The 17386-nt window shown below is 32.1% G+C and overlaps 1 long non-coding RNA gene across 1 annotated transcript in view; it reads right to left on the reverse strand.

Annotated features, from left to right (window-relative positions):
- Positions 1-17386, reverse strand: part of LOC138318278 (uncharacterized) — a 29363-nt gene that overhangs the window by 5295 nt on the left and 6682 nt on the right. Inside the window, exon 2 of the long non-coding RNA XR_011207860.1 lies at positions 430-666. This is a non-coding gene — a long non-coding RNA (uncharacterized lncRNA). The remainder of the gene's footprint in view (positions 1-429; positions 667-17386) is intronic.

Below are 17386 nucleotides of genomic sequence, written 5' to 3' on the forward strand. Positions count from 1 at the left end.
GAAAATAAATCTTTCGGTCAAATGCAAAAAACCCAATGGGATGAAAATGTTCATGGTCTCTTCAACTAACAATAACCTATAAAGACATACTTAGAAGTAGAAGTTGTGAGATTCCAATGTATTTGACCAATGTGACTTCGAAAGCATGTCAATTTGAACAAACTTGGTTCTTCATCCCAGCATGCTTCAGGCCAAATATCAGTACCCTGGGCCTTTTGGTTAATGAGAAGAAGTCGTCTGAATGAAAAGTTTACAAATGGCCCAAGGCACACAATGACTAAAGGTCATCCTGACCTGCGTGTCAGATGACCTTATAATGATATTTCCTGCATTTATTTGAAAAATGTCTAATTATTTTTTTTCTTCTTCAAAATTTGAAAGAAAATACAAACAGGTTGCAGTTCTACTGGTAACTTAACTTGAATGTACCTTCTATGTCTTGAAGAAGGACCTCCCATGAATATATGGTGTCATCTTCCTTCATCCTCCTATTGCTTCCTTCAGCACTATAAGATATCTCAACTTCTTCCATAAAGAAGGCTTTAGTGACTAGTTTTGTTTCGCAAAACACTTCCTGCCAGGAATTGGGATCTTTTTTTTACCAAATCCCACAAGCCACAGACTTTATTTAGACCGGCACAAAATTGTTCCACTTCAGCTGCAGTTCTATAATAGAAATAGTCACAGACCATACAATATTCTATATATCACTAGAACACTTGACAGGTTAGCAAGAGCACCACCATTTTGCTTATTTGTCAGTCGATCGCTCACACTTTGTTTAATACCAACAAACACAAATTAAGACAAGCAAGTGACCTTGCCATTTAGCCTAAAAACTTGTTTCATTGTGACTAACTTTATTTACTATAATGCTATAACAATTGCAATATGGTCATCAATTCCAAGCAGCAATGATAATACTTTTCAACAAGAGGCCCATAGGCCTTTAATAACGATCACTCTTAGTTCAGATACAGAATGAAACAAAGACATGTAAACATTATATATATTGGTCCATCAGGTTCTTGAAGTCAGTGATTTTATAAATTTGACTTTTTGATCTATTTAGGAGTATTTGGTTCCATTATATCTGTGAATTCAGAAGATTTTTTTTTTAAATTTTATTCCTTTTCAATTTTAATCCCCTTTCCCCAAACCTCTGGTCCCTGGAGGGTCAGCTGTGAAGGACCGATATAGATATGTTTAAAATGCTATTTCTGGCTAAGAATTTCTAACCAAGTGCTATATACACTAGGAGATAGTAAAGTCTGAAATTACTACGTTTTATCTGAATTATTCAGACTTTCCTTGTGGAATCAGACTAGTTTTATTATATTGAGACAAAATCTGAAGATTCAGATACGTTTTTTTAAATTCAGACAAGTCACCTAAAATTCAGACAAATGTAATCTAAAATTCAGACAAATGTCATCTAAAATTCAGAGTTGTCGCTGAAGATATTGGTTCCCTGCCACCAGTCACCGCCGATTAGGTACTGGCCCCCTGCCAGGGTCGGTCACGGCTGAACGCACGGCTTACCTGTGTTTCAGCTAGCCAGAACTGGCCAAGTGCCAGGTCCCAGCATGAGCTACCGGTTACCGAGACATCAATCTGTCATGGTAGTATGTCAGGTGAATGGAGTGAAGCTTTTTAAATTAATCTCAAATAAAATCATTCTGAAACAGATATGTTGTCTTGCTATTGTTTTTTTTCCATTACAATTGCAAAATTCCAGTGTGACCTACCGGTTGCAGGGTATAAGTAATGGTACTGTATTTAATCAGGTAAGAGAAGTGAAGTTATTGTAACTTAATCTGAATAAAATTCATTCCGAAAACTGAAGCATTAATAAAACTGCCAAATCCCAGTGTGAACTACCGATATCCGGGGCATAAATCATGGAAATATATCAGGTAAAAGGAGTGAAGTTTTTGTAAAAGGATCTGAATAAAATTCATTCCGTAATTAAACAGAAGTATTGTCTTGTTGTTGATTGTAACTAAATAAAACTGTCAAATCCCAGCGTGAACTACCGATTGCCGGGGTATAATTATAGTAGTATATCAGGTAAGAGAAGTGCAGTTTTTGTAAACGGATCTGAATAAAATTCTTTCCGGAATTAAACGGATGTATTGTGTTGTTGTTTGTAAATAAGTAAAACTGCCAAATCCCAGCGTGAACTACTGATTGCCGGGGTATAATTAATGGTAGTATATTAGGTAAGAGAAGTGAAGTTTTTGTGAAAGGATCTGAATAAAATTCATTCCGTATTTAAACAGAAGTATTGTCTTGTTGTTGTTGTTTGTAAATAAGTAAAACTGCCAAATCCCAGCGAGAACTACCGATTGTCGGGGTATAAGAAATGGTAGTATATCAGGTAAGAGAAGTGAAGTTTTTGTAAAAGGATCTGAATAAAATTCTTTCCGGAATTAAACAGAAGTATTGTGTTGTTGTTTGTAAATAAGTAAAACTACTAAATCCCAGCGTGAACTACCGATTGCCGGGGTGTAATTAATGGTAGTATATCAGGTAAGAGAAAAGAAGTTTTTGTAAAAGGATTTGAATAAAATTCATTCCGTAATTAAACAGAAGTATTGTCTTGCTGTTGTTTGTAACTAAATAAAAATGCAAAATCCGAACGTGAACTACCAATTGTCGGGATATAAGAAATGGTAGTATATCAGGTAAGAGAAGTGAAGTTTTTGAAAAAGAATCAGAATAAAATTAATTCCGGAATTAAACATAAAAATTGTCTTGTTGTTGTTTTTAACTAAACAAAACTGTCAAATCCCAACGTGAACTACCGATTATCGGGGTATAAGTAATGGTAGTATATCAGGTAAGAGAATTGAAGTGTTTGTAAAAGGATCTGAATAAAATTCTTTCCGGAATTAAACGGACGTATTGTGTTGTTGTTGTTTGTAAATAAGTAAAACTGCTAAATCCCAGCGTGAACTATCGATTGCCGGGGTATAATTAATGGTAGTATATCAGGTAAAAGAAGTGAAGTTATTGTAAAATAATCTGAATAAAATTCATTCCAGAATTAAAGTATTGTCTTGTTGTTGTTTGTAACTAAATAAAACTGCCAAATCCATGCGTGAACTACCGATTACCGGGTTGTAAGAAATGGTAGTATATCAGGTAAGAGAATTGAAGTTTTTGTAAAAGAATCTGAATAAAATTAATTCCGGAATTAAACAGAAGTATTGCCTTGTTGTTGTTTGTAACTAAATAAAAACTGTCAAATCCCAGCGTGAACTACCGATTGCAGGGTATATAAGTAATGGTAATGTATCAGACCTTATTACTGTTCAGATATAGACTTGCTGATCATAGATGTGATAGAAGTGAACATCTGATGGTCCGTGCAAGATTTAGACTATTAGGGTTGATGCATGTCGATCATCATACAATCATGATGCAGAGTACGTGTTTTAAGCATTTTAGCTTCACCTTGTTAAATGAATTCAATATCTGTATACAATACCTGTGACCACCTTGTACCCCCTGTAGAGAGGTGTCCGACTGGTATACACGCGTGCCAGGCGACAGGCTTTACCTGACAAAACACAGCGGGTGTTCACATACAGTCCTTGTGGAGCCTGCGTTATAAAATGAAGTAGTACGCCTGCAAAATGCTAACTAACTTTTCAGTACGATAGACCAAATACTAAAAAAGACAACACGGATTGTACAGGAATATACCTGGTAATACAGTTTAGAACTTGACTGCGTTTTTATTCCATTCCAAAAGATTTTATTGTCAACAACAAAAGCATTATATTTATTTATACAAGATGGTATATACACTGGGTTGGACATTAGGCTAAGCCTATATTTGTCTTCATTTTTGCTGAGTTATGACGACCCTTCATGCTTATGCAAGTGTATGTTATGTTTCGTCTGATATAACTTTCTACAATACAAGCATTTTGATATTACTTTCTACAATACAAGAATTTTTAAGATATATTTATAATATGAATCTGCTATAAAATGCTTCTCTTCCGAGATTGGGAGGAATTTTCAGTCGATAAAGCGCCGTTTCAAACCAGACCTACAACGAAGACAAAGCCTGCAGATACCTTTAGCAGATAATTCATTGGATGCTCAGTATGTGTGATGTTTTCGTGTGATGTTTTCTAATATACACAACATGTCACACCTACCGGTCTGAGGTAATCGGTACATATTTAGGGTTAGGGTTTGATTGATTGATTGATCATATTTAGGGTGAGATGTGATCTAATTATTACTCAGGAGAGGGGTAATTACCGTTGGTAACCATGACAACCTGCAATAGAATGTAAAGGTAATTATATAATTATGGTGATCCGTGTGACCTGACAGAGAAAGCAGTCTTTATACACACAGAATATTGTTTCAAAAGTAATCTTACATCGCCGACTATATTAAAGATCAATCAACCCTCCATTCGTCTTGTATTTATCTTGCCACATTCTCCTCTTTTTTTGACTAGGTCAATGTTAATAATGACCAATTGAATTGCGTTATATACAATAATATAAATAACCGTTGTAATCTATTCTTTTATCCATCAGTAGCCATTCTCGGCCCCGGCGTCATCGCTATACCACGGGACCTCTACACTCTGGAAATAAAAAGAAAACAAAATAATATGAAATGTAAAATTAACATGACTGGTTAATTTCTTATCGTCAAGCCAGCAATACATTATGTATTCTGTTAAGTATCCAACGATAAAGCAGCTTGGTAAAATCACATAGTATTTTCTTATCATATTCGCAAAAATTACGGTTATATTACCAGTAGTAAAGTTATGTTACGATTTGTAAAGTAAATTACGACTTTTTCTCAAGCCTGGCCCGGAGGCTATATTCTTCACCGGGAGGTGTGAAGACTCCTGCTGTGAGACCATGCCTCGCTGGCACAGCTACTTTACCTGTGTCCCACCGGCTAACTGATCGGTCAACGTCCCAATATTCTTACTGTGGGCATTTCTTGTTTATTTGTTTATATTCAATAAAGGCATTTTTTCAGAAATATCGAGAAGTTCAAGTCGCATAATATATATTTCGTCTTCATGTCCAGCAAGTTTTCGTTTCTACAAACTTAGCGTAAATATGATTGATTTTCAGTAAAACGTTCATATGTTTCATTTAAAATATTAATTTCAACACAAGACGATACATACATCATGAGAATATAGTACCAAACAGGTAGCGAGTTTCCTAATTAAAAGTGTGTATAACCAGAGACATACATAATTTATTTATCTACGTCTCTTGTTATATTATGTCTACGTCTCTGGAATAACTCATGGGGAAAATCACAACCATTGTAAACTAAATCACAACCAGTGTTAACTAAGCAAAGTACCTTGCCGCGGGCAAAACGTTACGAAGACAATGAGGGATCGCACATACTGATAGCAGGGAAAGCCCACCTGTTGTTTGATTGACAGCCACATGTACGCTAATTAGTAATTGATCCATGTCACTGCAACTCACAGGTAAGTGCCCGAGCAATTTTATTCTGATTCTTTTACAAAAACCTCTTTTCTCTTACCTGATATACTACCATTAATTATACACCGACAAACGGTAGTTCACGCTGGGATTTGGCAGTTTTATTTAGTTCCAAGCAACAACAAGACAATACTTCAGTTTAATTTCGAAATGAATTTTATTCAGATTCTTTTACAAAAACTTTACTTCTCTTACCTGATATACTACCATTTCTTATACCCCGGTAATCGGTAGTTCACGCATGGATTTGGCAGTTTTATTCAGTTACAAACAACAAGACAATACTTTAATTCCGGAATGAATTTTATTCTGATTCTTTTACAATAACTTCATTTTTCTTACCTGATATACTACCATTAATTATACCCCGGCAATCAGTAGTTCACGCTGGGATGTGGCAGTTTTACTTATTTACAAACAACAACAACACAACACTTTTGATTAATTCCGGAAAGAATTTTATTCAGATCCTTTTACAAAAACTTCAATTCTCTTACCTGATATACTACCATTACTTATACCCTGATAATCGGTAGTTCAAGCTGGGATTTGGCATTTTTATTTAGTTACAAACAACAACAAGACAATACTTCAGTTTAATTACGGAATGAATTTTATTCAAATCCTTTTACCAAAAACTTCACTCCTTTTACCCGATATACTACCATTTCTTATAACCCGACAATCAGTAGTTCACGCTGGGATTTGGCATTTTTATTTAGTTAGAAACAACAGCAAGACAATACTTCTGTTTAATTACGGAATGAATTGTATTCAAATCCTTTTACAAAAACTTCTTTTCTCTTACCTGATATACTACCATTAATTACACCTCGGCAATCGGTAGTTCACGCTGGGATTTAGTAATTTTACTTATTTACAAACAACAACACAATACTTCTGTTTAATTCCGGAAAGAATTTTATTCAGATTCTTTTACAAAAACTTTACTTCTCTTACCTGATATACTACCATTTCTTATACCCCGGTAATCGGTAGTTCACGCATGGATTTGGCAGTTTTATTTAGTTACAAACAACAAGACAATACCTTAATTCCGGAATGAATTTTATTCTGATTCTTTTACAATAACTTCACTTCTCTTACCTGATATACTACCATTAATTATACCCCGATAATCGGTAGTTTAAGCTGGGATTTGGCATTTTTATTTAGTTACAAACAACAACAACAAGACATTACTTCAGTTTAATTACGGAATGAATTTTATTCAAATCCTTTTACAAAAACTTAACTCCTTTTACCCGATATACTACCATTTCTTATATCGCGACAATCGGTAGTTAACGTTCGGATTTGGCATTTTTATTTAGTTACAAACATCAAGAAGACAATACTTCTGTTTAATTACGGAATGAATTTTATTCAGATCCTTTTACAAAAACTTCACTCCTTTTACCCGATTTATTTCCATGATTTATGCCCCGGATATCGGTAGTTCACACTGGGATTTGGCAGTTTTATTTATTTACAAACAACAACAACAAGACAATGCTTCAGTTTTCGGAATGAATTTTATTCAGATTAAGTTACAAAAACTTCACTTCTCTTACCTGATTAAATACAGTACCATTACTTATACCCTGCAACCGGTAGTTCACACTGGAATTTTGCAATTGTAATGGAAGAAAAAACAATAGCAAGACAACATATCTGTTTCAGAATGATTTTATTTGAAATTAATTTAAAAAGCTTCACTCCATTCACCTGACATACTACCATGACAGATTGATGTCTCGGTAACCGGTAGCTCATGCTGGGACCTGGCACTTGGCCAGTTCTGGCTAGCTGAAACACAGGTAAACCGCTTGCGTTCAGCCGTGACCGACCCTGGCAGGGGGCCAGTACCTAATCGACGGTGACTGGTGGCAGGGAGCCAATATCTTCAGCGACAACTCTGAATTTTAGATTACATTTGTCTGAATTTTAGGTGACTTGTCTGAATTTAAAAAAACGTATCTGAATCTTCAGATTTTGTCTGAATATAACAAAACTAGTCTGATTCCACAAGGAAAGTCTGAATAATTCAGATAAAACGTAGTAATTTCAGACTTTACTATCTCCTAGTGCATTTTATAAATTATTCAAAATATCTTATTTTACAATAATTCAATGATCCCGACAATGCCAAATCATATAAGTTAGATTTACATTGTCTGAATGTTAACATTGTATACAAGTTTAACAAGACAATTAGTAGCACTTCTAATATAAATACATAATTTTCAGGCGTCCATCTTTTGAATACCTAATCAAAATTCTTTCAATTACTAAAATTGTTACATGACTGCAAAATAATGTAAAGGTTCCTACTTTCTAATTTACATAACATTTTTGAATCTCAATTTGTCAACATATGTAAAAAAACTGCGAATTGATAAATTTGCATACTACAAAAACTACAAATAATTTTTTATTTATAATTTAAGTTTAAATCTTCTATGGACATTTATTCCTGTGATTTCAGATAGATCGTAAACATGTAATTCATTCACAACTAAATTATGGAAATAGCAGTTTACACTCCAATATTCTGAATGAAACATGTATTATTTATTTTATCCAATAACCCGTCATACTCTTGTTCAACATCAGAATAAATGGCTATTGTTTATTAAATGTCTTTTAGACAAAATGTATTGTTTATTCAATTGTTAATAGCGAAATTGTTTTTTATCCAATTGACATACAAGGTGAATTATTTACCGATACACTATTCAATGATTTTTCTTGCACCTGCAAAAAATTTTCACTCACAATCAAATCTACCTACACATGGATTGATCCATTTGCAATAAACTCAATCTTGTATTCAAAAAAAACTTTCGATAGTTAAACGCTTATGAAACCAATGTAATTTGGATTGACCTGTTGAAATTATTTTTTATACATTAGATTTCATATTCTTCAACTTAATTACCAATGAAAATGAAATTGTATCTATAGCAGATTTGAAAAAATTTTTTAAAAATTGAACAATTGGCCCCTTTTTTGTCCTTTCAAAACAAATAAGTTACATAAGTTCTTAATTATGTTGTTTATATAATATCAGTACTCCATAAATTATAAGTTGTATACAATACACAAAGAAAACTGTATAATGTGAAACATAAACTTCTGGAATTTTTGTAAATGTCATATGGAACTAAAAGTTTCATAACTTCATCATTTTCAGACCCTGATTGACCAATAAATTGAAAAGATAATTTCCAACTGATGTTCCACAAAAATCTTACTGAATTTTCCAGGAAACAATCAGTTTGTACGATTAAAACTTTACCAATAACAAATTTTTATAAACGTCAACATTTGGTGTTCTCCTTTATCCCATTAACAGTAAAAGTTAACTGATAATACACCACAAGAAATTAATCAAAAATGGCATTGTACATTGTCCCAATCTCAAAGAATGATTAGATAATTCAGAAGTTTATTAAGACAAATTATCAAGTACCTGTTTTATTATGACCCCCCATGATTTGTTACAGTGCCATTCTTTATGCAACTGTTCTTTGTTGGGACCAACAGAGTTGCTATGGGAATTTGGCAGGATTTCAACAAAAAATTCAATCATTGGGTTTGGGACAAAAGATTAATGATGGAATATGTTTAAAATTAAAGCTCAAATTAAATTCATGTGTTAAATTCTTACAAATAATTTACGATTAACATCCTTAAAATTGATTTTACCAATTTTATTATTTTCTAATTAAATGCAACTCCTGGTCCTGTGGCACCTTAATTTCCTTTTAATTCATTAATTTTTAGAAAAAAAGGCTTTTAGGATTGAAAACATTTAAAAAGTTATTTTTCCATTGAAATTTTAAATTCCTGACATTGAATTGTCTTAGCATAATCAGATTCTTAATTAAAGTGTATGATATCTGTTTTGAAATAAAAAATCATTATTTTTTTTAAAAAATGATTAAAAAGATATGAAATGGGTAAAAGAAAACTTTATGGTCTAGTTTTCTAGCGTTTCAACATCAGTCAATAAGTTGTTATACCATCAAATTTAGTTACTTAATGTTAATATACAGGATCCATTTCAATAAATTTAGTTAAGAAATTTAACAAATTTAAAATTCTGGTTGGTAGTAATCACATTACCATATTCCCACTTAAGTTCAATATTTAATTCATATTTAATTTACAAAAAATCATGTTTCAGTAAATGCATCTTTGTCAATGTAATTTTATGTAGAACCTTTGAAAAAAATTTTTCTATGAAATTTCATAAACATTGTTGTTATACAACTGCCATTAAAATAAGTAGATTGAAAATGTTAATTTGAAAAAAACTATTATTTACTAATTCACCCGTAAATAAAACATTTAAAAAATTTTACGGTGATATTATATTTACAAATTGACGTGATATATATCATTCAATTAAAAAAATGCATTAAAATGCTTTACTTCATAGAAAAATCATATAATTTCTAGTGAATTTTATGGATCCAAAATTAGAGGTTAAAAGCCACAAAAATTCTAAAACATTGGTCACCAAAATGAAATTTAAATTAAATGAAATTTGAAGTTCAATTTTTTGTATAGAAAAATAACTTGACTCAAATGACATAAAGTTGCTTTTCTGAATCAAGTGGGTTTTCAAGAAAATTGAACCAAACATCAATAGAATTTTCATTATTTTACCAAATTACCAGACGGGGTTAAAGAAAAAGACATTTTTTTCACAATATTTAGTTACAATTCATATTGATATATAGTATATACTCTTTGATTGATATATTCACTGCATAATATTCTGTATTATGAAATATCCTGGGTTTTATGAATTTATAGTTAAATTATTTTTTAAAATATTAAACAATATTTAATTTTGTATTTACCATTTCGAAATGTGAGCTAATATTGATGGATTTATTTGATACTGATTAAATTGCACATCAATGTATTTTCACCATTTTTAAAACTAATGCTAATAGTTATTCTGAAACTTTAAAACTTCAAATAAGGCTATTAACTAAATTATGATTCAAATGCTTGAAGAGCTTTAATACTGGTAATTGAAACTCAAGCTCCTGTGATGAACAAATCATGATACATGTTAATCTCCCTTACCATGAGGACTACATTCTTGAAGTCATACCTTGAGAAGTTTTTTCAACTTCTGATATGAAATGACAAATTAAACTTCGATAAGGAAATTATAATTCACAGTAATACATTAAGGTGTACAAATACACTTTGTTAATCAAATTTTGATTAATTCAAGTGATAAATAAAAAAAAAAATATACATATCGTAAGATGCAATCTGGAATTACAATATCTTAGTTGAATGTTAAAAATTTAAAAATTCATTGACAATGTAACTTATCAATTTGGATATAATAAGATTATGAAATAAAATTGTCAGGCAATATTCTTAGAAGATATTCCAAAGAATGGTTGTTGGGTAAACTGTAGTTACATAAAAAAGCGTCCCAAACCTCGGACAACTTGAAAATTGGCAATTTTCTGCAAATGATCACTTCAATAGCCCAAACATTTGTTGAAACATTCAAAAGTTTGAAATTGACAAAGTATATTGTTTGGGTTACAATTTCTCAGCATAATCTATGATTCAATCAATCAACAATAACAGTATATTTTGGTAAACAATGAACCTTAAAGCATGGTTGAAATTTCAATTACTTTATGATTTAAAGACATAATGTAGGTTTAAACAGTTGTATATTACCACAGAAGATGAGGTCATTTAATTAATAGGAATCAAATCAAGGACAAAAGTGTTAAGTCTTCTCAATGACCTAATTTCAATACAATGCTTTTTACCTAAAAAAACTCAAGTTCCAAATGCTATTTGATTCGCGAAACATAGAAATGTTAGCTCAAATAGACAATTAATGTCTATTGTATGTTTTTGTTTACAAGGATCTAATGGGTTTCTTATTTTTCTTGATCCTAAGTAAATAAATTCAAACATGTAGTTAAATTAAATTGTATCAATAAATAATTTTTTGACATATTTTAACAAAACATTATTTTTTACATCCACTCAAAATGGCATTAATTGTATCAACAAAGTAAATTTTTCTATTTACCAAACTCTTTCAACTTCAGTAATGTAAAAATAAACATGGATTTCATATCTTGACAGTAGGAGTTGTCACCTTATTAAGATCATTGTCCTAAATTTATAGTAAATATTACACTATAACTTACTAAAAATGTGTTAAAGTCTTCAGACTTAGGCTCAATGAAACATAAAAAATTTGTATGTAAGTTGTATTAAAACGACCTAATAGTGAGTTTCAGGTAGACAATTCATGGGATTTCAAAATATGTTGATGATTATATTATATACTGAACTAATACAAAAATCTTTAGAGAATTAACAGAAGTCTTGTGTTGTATGGACAGATTTTGTAAAACATAAAAATAAGTTCTCAATGTTACATGATGCTATTTGTACTTAATCTTCAGGTAGAATAATAATTTATGTAGACATCCCTTGAGTTGGCATGCAGTACTATTTGTATTGGATGCTACAATTTTTGGATATAATATTCCAATAATACGCATGACAGCCTTTTTTTTATTTTTAAAAATCGTGACATAAGGTACTAAAAAAACAATTTAAATTATTTCCAGTAACTCTGTTTTTGAAAACATATGACGACTGAATATTTATATGCTATATGTGTGAGCATGTCGGCTCAGTTTGGTATCTTTTGGTAAAAAAAATATAGTAATACATATCTTTCCGAAATTGTATGTTCAGTTTTTTTCATGTTATTTTAAGTCTAGACGATAATAACTAAATGATCCCAATGTTGTAATTTAAGTTTGATCCTGTTCACCGGCTTGGCGAAATCTAATCTTTTACAAGATCAAAGCACAATTTCAGTGATTTTTCGTTAGTAATTTTTCATTACCTGAACTGTTTTAGTAATTTCACATATTATTTAAATTGACAGGTATTGACCATGGTTTTTAAATAAAGTTTAACAGTCTGTCCCATTATGCTAATTAACCAGTGTATCCATAATTAATTCTGATCTTTGTTCTATTCTTTAATGTATATGTTTTGTATACAAATGCATTAGTTTTGGGATTTTTATGGATCTAGCCATTTGTTTCGACAGCGATTTAAAGACACCATGTAACTGAATACAAAGAATACAAGATCTTTGCAATTTTAATTGTACATTTTGATTTGACCAAGTTTTGTTACATTCCATTGAGAAATATTATTGATTAGAATCTCGGGTTGTATAAAATCGGCTGTTCTTATTAATCCTGTCACTTTGGACTTCTGGGAAAGCGAACACAATAAGAAAGTTACAAATATAGTATTACGCCATTATGCCTAAATCAGATCTATACTGTTTTTTAAATTAGAATATAATTTAACATGTCAGCAACATGAAATGGCTTTTTTAACAAATTTTGTCAAATTTTATACATTTGATGATTGTTAATAGCTATACAAATGGTATTTATTGGCATCATACCTAGTATTTTTAATCCTGTAAATTTAAAAAAGACAATTTTTTCTCAAGGTAGATTTAACTTTATGTGTAAATCCATTGCAACACAGCTGCAAAGGTTGTTTAATTAAGTTAAATACCCTATGTAAAGGATAGGAATAGTTCTTATTAACTTAAGCTATACAATTTTGGGGAATAGTTTGGTGATGAAAATTTCACATGACAAAAACTTTTTTTGTATTGTGGTCCCCTAAATTATATTGGTTAAATATTGGTTTACAATGTCAGATAGCCATATTGGTATGTTATAGGGATAGGAGCTGCGGTGGAATTAATTTAAATGGTCGTTTGTGTGACAACATTTTTGAACTGCGAAAAGGATTCGTAAAGCCCATTTCGTCTGAAATTCTTAAGCTGGGTGGTAACAAGTTTTGAACATTTGTATGTTAAATGGAAAATGTTTTTAGAAAAACGTATTCCAAAACATGAACCTGCCATATTTTAATCTTCGTTTTCCATTTATGCTATTCAGATATTAGACATTGAAATAAGGTAAAATGCACAACTGTTGTTGTAAACGGCCATGGTTTAACTCAAACATCCCTCAATGGAAAGTCAAAACACTAGAAGCCAACGGCTTGATACTAAGTAATGTTCCCCATAGCACCAGTCAACTGTATACAAGGATGTCAGTGCGTCAATTACCGCAGAAGTGACAAGTGCAGCTTTATATATAGGTTTACCTGATTGATAAATCAAGGACTATCGCTTTTGTCCGCCCCTGGAGGGTCAGGATAGGAAATTTAGAAAGTTTGCTTCGTGTTTGAGAAAGAGTGCAAACCTGATGTTTTGCCTTCATCAAAATATGCAGGGTTCTGAGGCACGCCAGTTTTTATGGTTAGTGTGTATTTTCAAAATTTTTTTATTTTTTCGCATCCTATGTAAATACTAATCAAATTAACAATGATTCGGTATTTGCTTTTTGGCCTTAACAGGTTGATCCAAATGTGGAGATTTCCGATGGTACTGTGTGAATATTGTTGGGAAAAACAGTCTATCAATCCATCTGTACAAAAACGAATGAGTGATAATAGAAAGTTACCAGGTGTTATGTATGGATAAAAGAAATAATTACATTATTTAGGATTTTCATATGAGTTGCCAACAAAGTAGCGAACGCCAGAGGGATGGCAATGTCAGCAAAGGACAGTCGTATTACTGTCATGATGTTTTCAATTGTTCTCTTTGTCATCATCCGTACGTTTCAAATGAATACTATAGTTTAGTGAGTCTGTACTACAAAAAAAACTCAAAGTGACTTCATTACAAATTGTTTCGTCCAATTCTTGAGTTTTACAGTAGATGTTTCTAGATGTTCAGATTACCAACATTCTAAATTCCTGATTTCTTTGTCTTCAACTAATCGTTTAGCCCTATGCTTTTGATTTAAAAAACTGATAAAATTTGTAAAAAGCATTTTATAGGTTTGTCATTAATGAAAATTTTAATTATATTCTTTACATCATAAAATATTTACTGTAGCTGTAATTAATCACGTATTGCATAATTTACCAAATGCACATTTTCAAAAACTCCAAAATAATTAATGAAAAATTTGTTCATTTAGAAAGTTTTCAAATTGGATGTTTTCTATAAATGTTAAAAATTGCAAATTATAATTTACAATACCGCAATGTGTAATTTGTATAAATGTATCCCTAGTATATGGTTTTTGTACATTTGTTGTACCAAAACCGTTACATTCGTTGTCGTATGTATGACAACCAATGTATGCCAATGGAATTTGTCAAGACTTACTAAAGTCATGATATCGTTTCAAGGCTTATATGGCTGTCTCCTACAGATCTGGCTACGTAACGTTAATTATAGAGCCTAAATTCAAAGGCTTGAAAATTGATTCATTCCTGTCTTTAATTTATACAACGACTTTATCTATTTCTTGAAATCATGATATTGTCCATAAGATGTTAATAAGAATGTGAATGTGCCAGTCACTTAGAGTATGAACAAGACTAAAATCAGCTGTAATACGATTGATGTCATTAATACATTTTTCATGACTTAGTCAAGTCAATAAGACAACTTACAGAGGCATCAAACCAATACATCACAGATGGAATACCACGATGATCAACTAGTAGCGATCGAAATAGAACTGGTTTTCAGTTGAAACTGCATAATCGGCATCTTGAGACTCCAATGTGCAGTATTATAGTATAAGATGATAATAACTCAAGTAATTTAAAATAGATCCTAAGTTGCTTTTTGAAGATCACTGCTTGAATACTGAGGTCTCCTCATTTCAGAAATAAGTATAGTAAATTGAATCAAATGCCATTATATAAGTAAATGTAAGTAATTATAATCAGCAACAATACCATCTATCTAACGTTTGAGTCCATTTGTGGATGGATCAATGATACAAATAAGTATTGATCCAGTAAATCATATTCTATAACGCTGCCTTAACCAATCAAAAACACTTTAGTTTGCTTCGATATTATATGTAAAGCGAGTCAAGCGCAAGTAAGTATTGAGCGACGTTTTAACTGGCCTCTATGACAGTGCAGGATTAAGCCAATGCTTAAGGACTAGTATTTACAGTCACAATGAGAAGACATAGCTAGTTGAGTCGTACACCGTTGAGCATCAACATAACGGATACGTCCCATTCTTTTTCAGATAGACTTTGAGTATGTCATGCTAATTTTTGGAGCCCGCAGATCGAATTTATGACGGTCCAATCAGAAAAAAGTTGCGACAATTTTTCTAGTACTGATATGGCATTCGGAGAATATGATCAAGATTAGGATATGAAAACCATAACGGCCAACAATGGAGTTTGTTTCACAAGTCTCAAATATTGATACCCTAACTATAAGTTATGGCCATTGCACTGCTACACAATAAACTATTCTGTGTAGGTCATCGAATAGGTAAGAACAATGAATTCTGTTTGTGATTTGAAAACTGCTATTTTGTTATCTCAGTATGTATTGAGACTAATAACCCCTCCTATTTACATTTTTGTCTCAAACCCATGTATACAATTCCATGGTATATTGATTTGCCTGGAAATAATAAGAACGAAAAAATACACATGATGGAGTGGCCCCGGCCCGCAATTAACCCGGGAAGTGTGTTTAATTCATGAAGCCCCAATCGTGTATTATCTGATCCAATAAAAAGCATTCGCTCATTATCGCGCGCTATGGTTAAATGGTTATATTATCTAGCAATGTTAAGTTACAAACCACATAGGACCTGCTACTTATACAGTATTAGGTTGTATTGTTTAAGTATAGTGTAGAGTACATGGACTGTTGTTTACTCAATATTGAAGAACTATGTGCTCATAACAGGTGTGTTTTATTTGCGAGAAATGGATTCAGGACATAGTTAAACCCTCGCAAACCAGGGTAAAATGTTTGGAAGTATAATCTATTATGAGCAGATAACTTATTTGCACTTTCATATGTTGAATATAATATATACTGGCATTCAATCGACTGCAATAAGTATGGACTTTGAGCCATTAAGTATGGATCAAGCCAATAGGTCATGAGGATTCAAGCCAATAAGTATCTGGTAATCTAATATCAAGATATACAAGTAAATAGAGTACAGAACATTAGGATGTACAATGCCTTATGAATATGATATCATCGATGTCAATGCGCCACACGATACACTGGCCTGACACCGTGACTCCAGACAGCCTAAACAATAGATAGATTTCTGGTGGATGCTCAAGCCAGACATCTATAATAATATATAGGCGAGTCCCTATACAAAAACAATGACCCGCAGTTTGACGCTTTTATTAAATGGAGTCGCTTATTTATGATAGACTGAGGAATTTGATATAGCTCATTATATTCACCTTTGGGCAATCCCTCGATATCCAGGTTTCCGATCACCTATCCTACACCCCGACTCATTTACCCATAGTGAAAATTGGAGCAGCTCAGCAGAAAAGATTGTGAGACCGATCACTTGCCAGCGAAAAATTTCCTCTATAAGACTACAAGAGAGCTACACCAAACATCAAAGCCACACATACGACCACATTGTACTGTTTATACGGCTCTTTTGAATTGTACATTAAAGACTGAATTATCCAGTTAAGTTACTGTTGCCTCCAGTTTTACTATGAATAGGTCTAGTGGTGTAGAGAATGTAAGCGATCAGAACGCCTTGGAGTATCAAGGATGTACCCTTTGTGGTTGCATGTTTGAAATCCTGTGTGGGGTAAGTATTTGTCAGGTACAAAGAGTATAGACTAAAGGTTAAGGTTTTGTGATTTTTGTCTCCTGGTAGTCCGAGAACCGGCACCTTGAAAGGACATCGGCCCAAAATCAAAGCAAAT

This window comes from Argopecten irradians, chromosome 3, assembly GCF_041381155.1.
Source record: "Argopecten irradians isolate NY chromosome 3, Ai_NY, whole genome shotgun sequence".
NCBI classification, from domain to species: domain Eukaryota; kingdom Metazoa; phylum Mollusca; class Bivalvia; order Pectinida; family Pectinidae; genus Argopecten; species Argopecten irradians.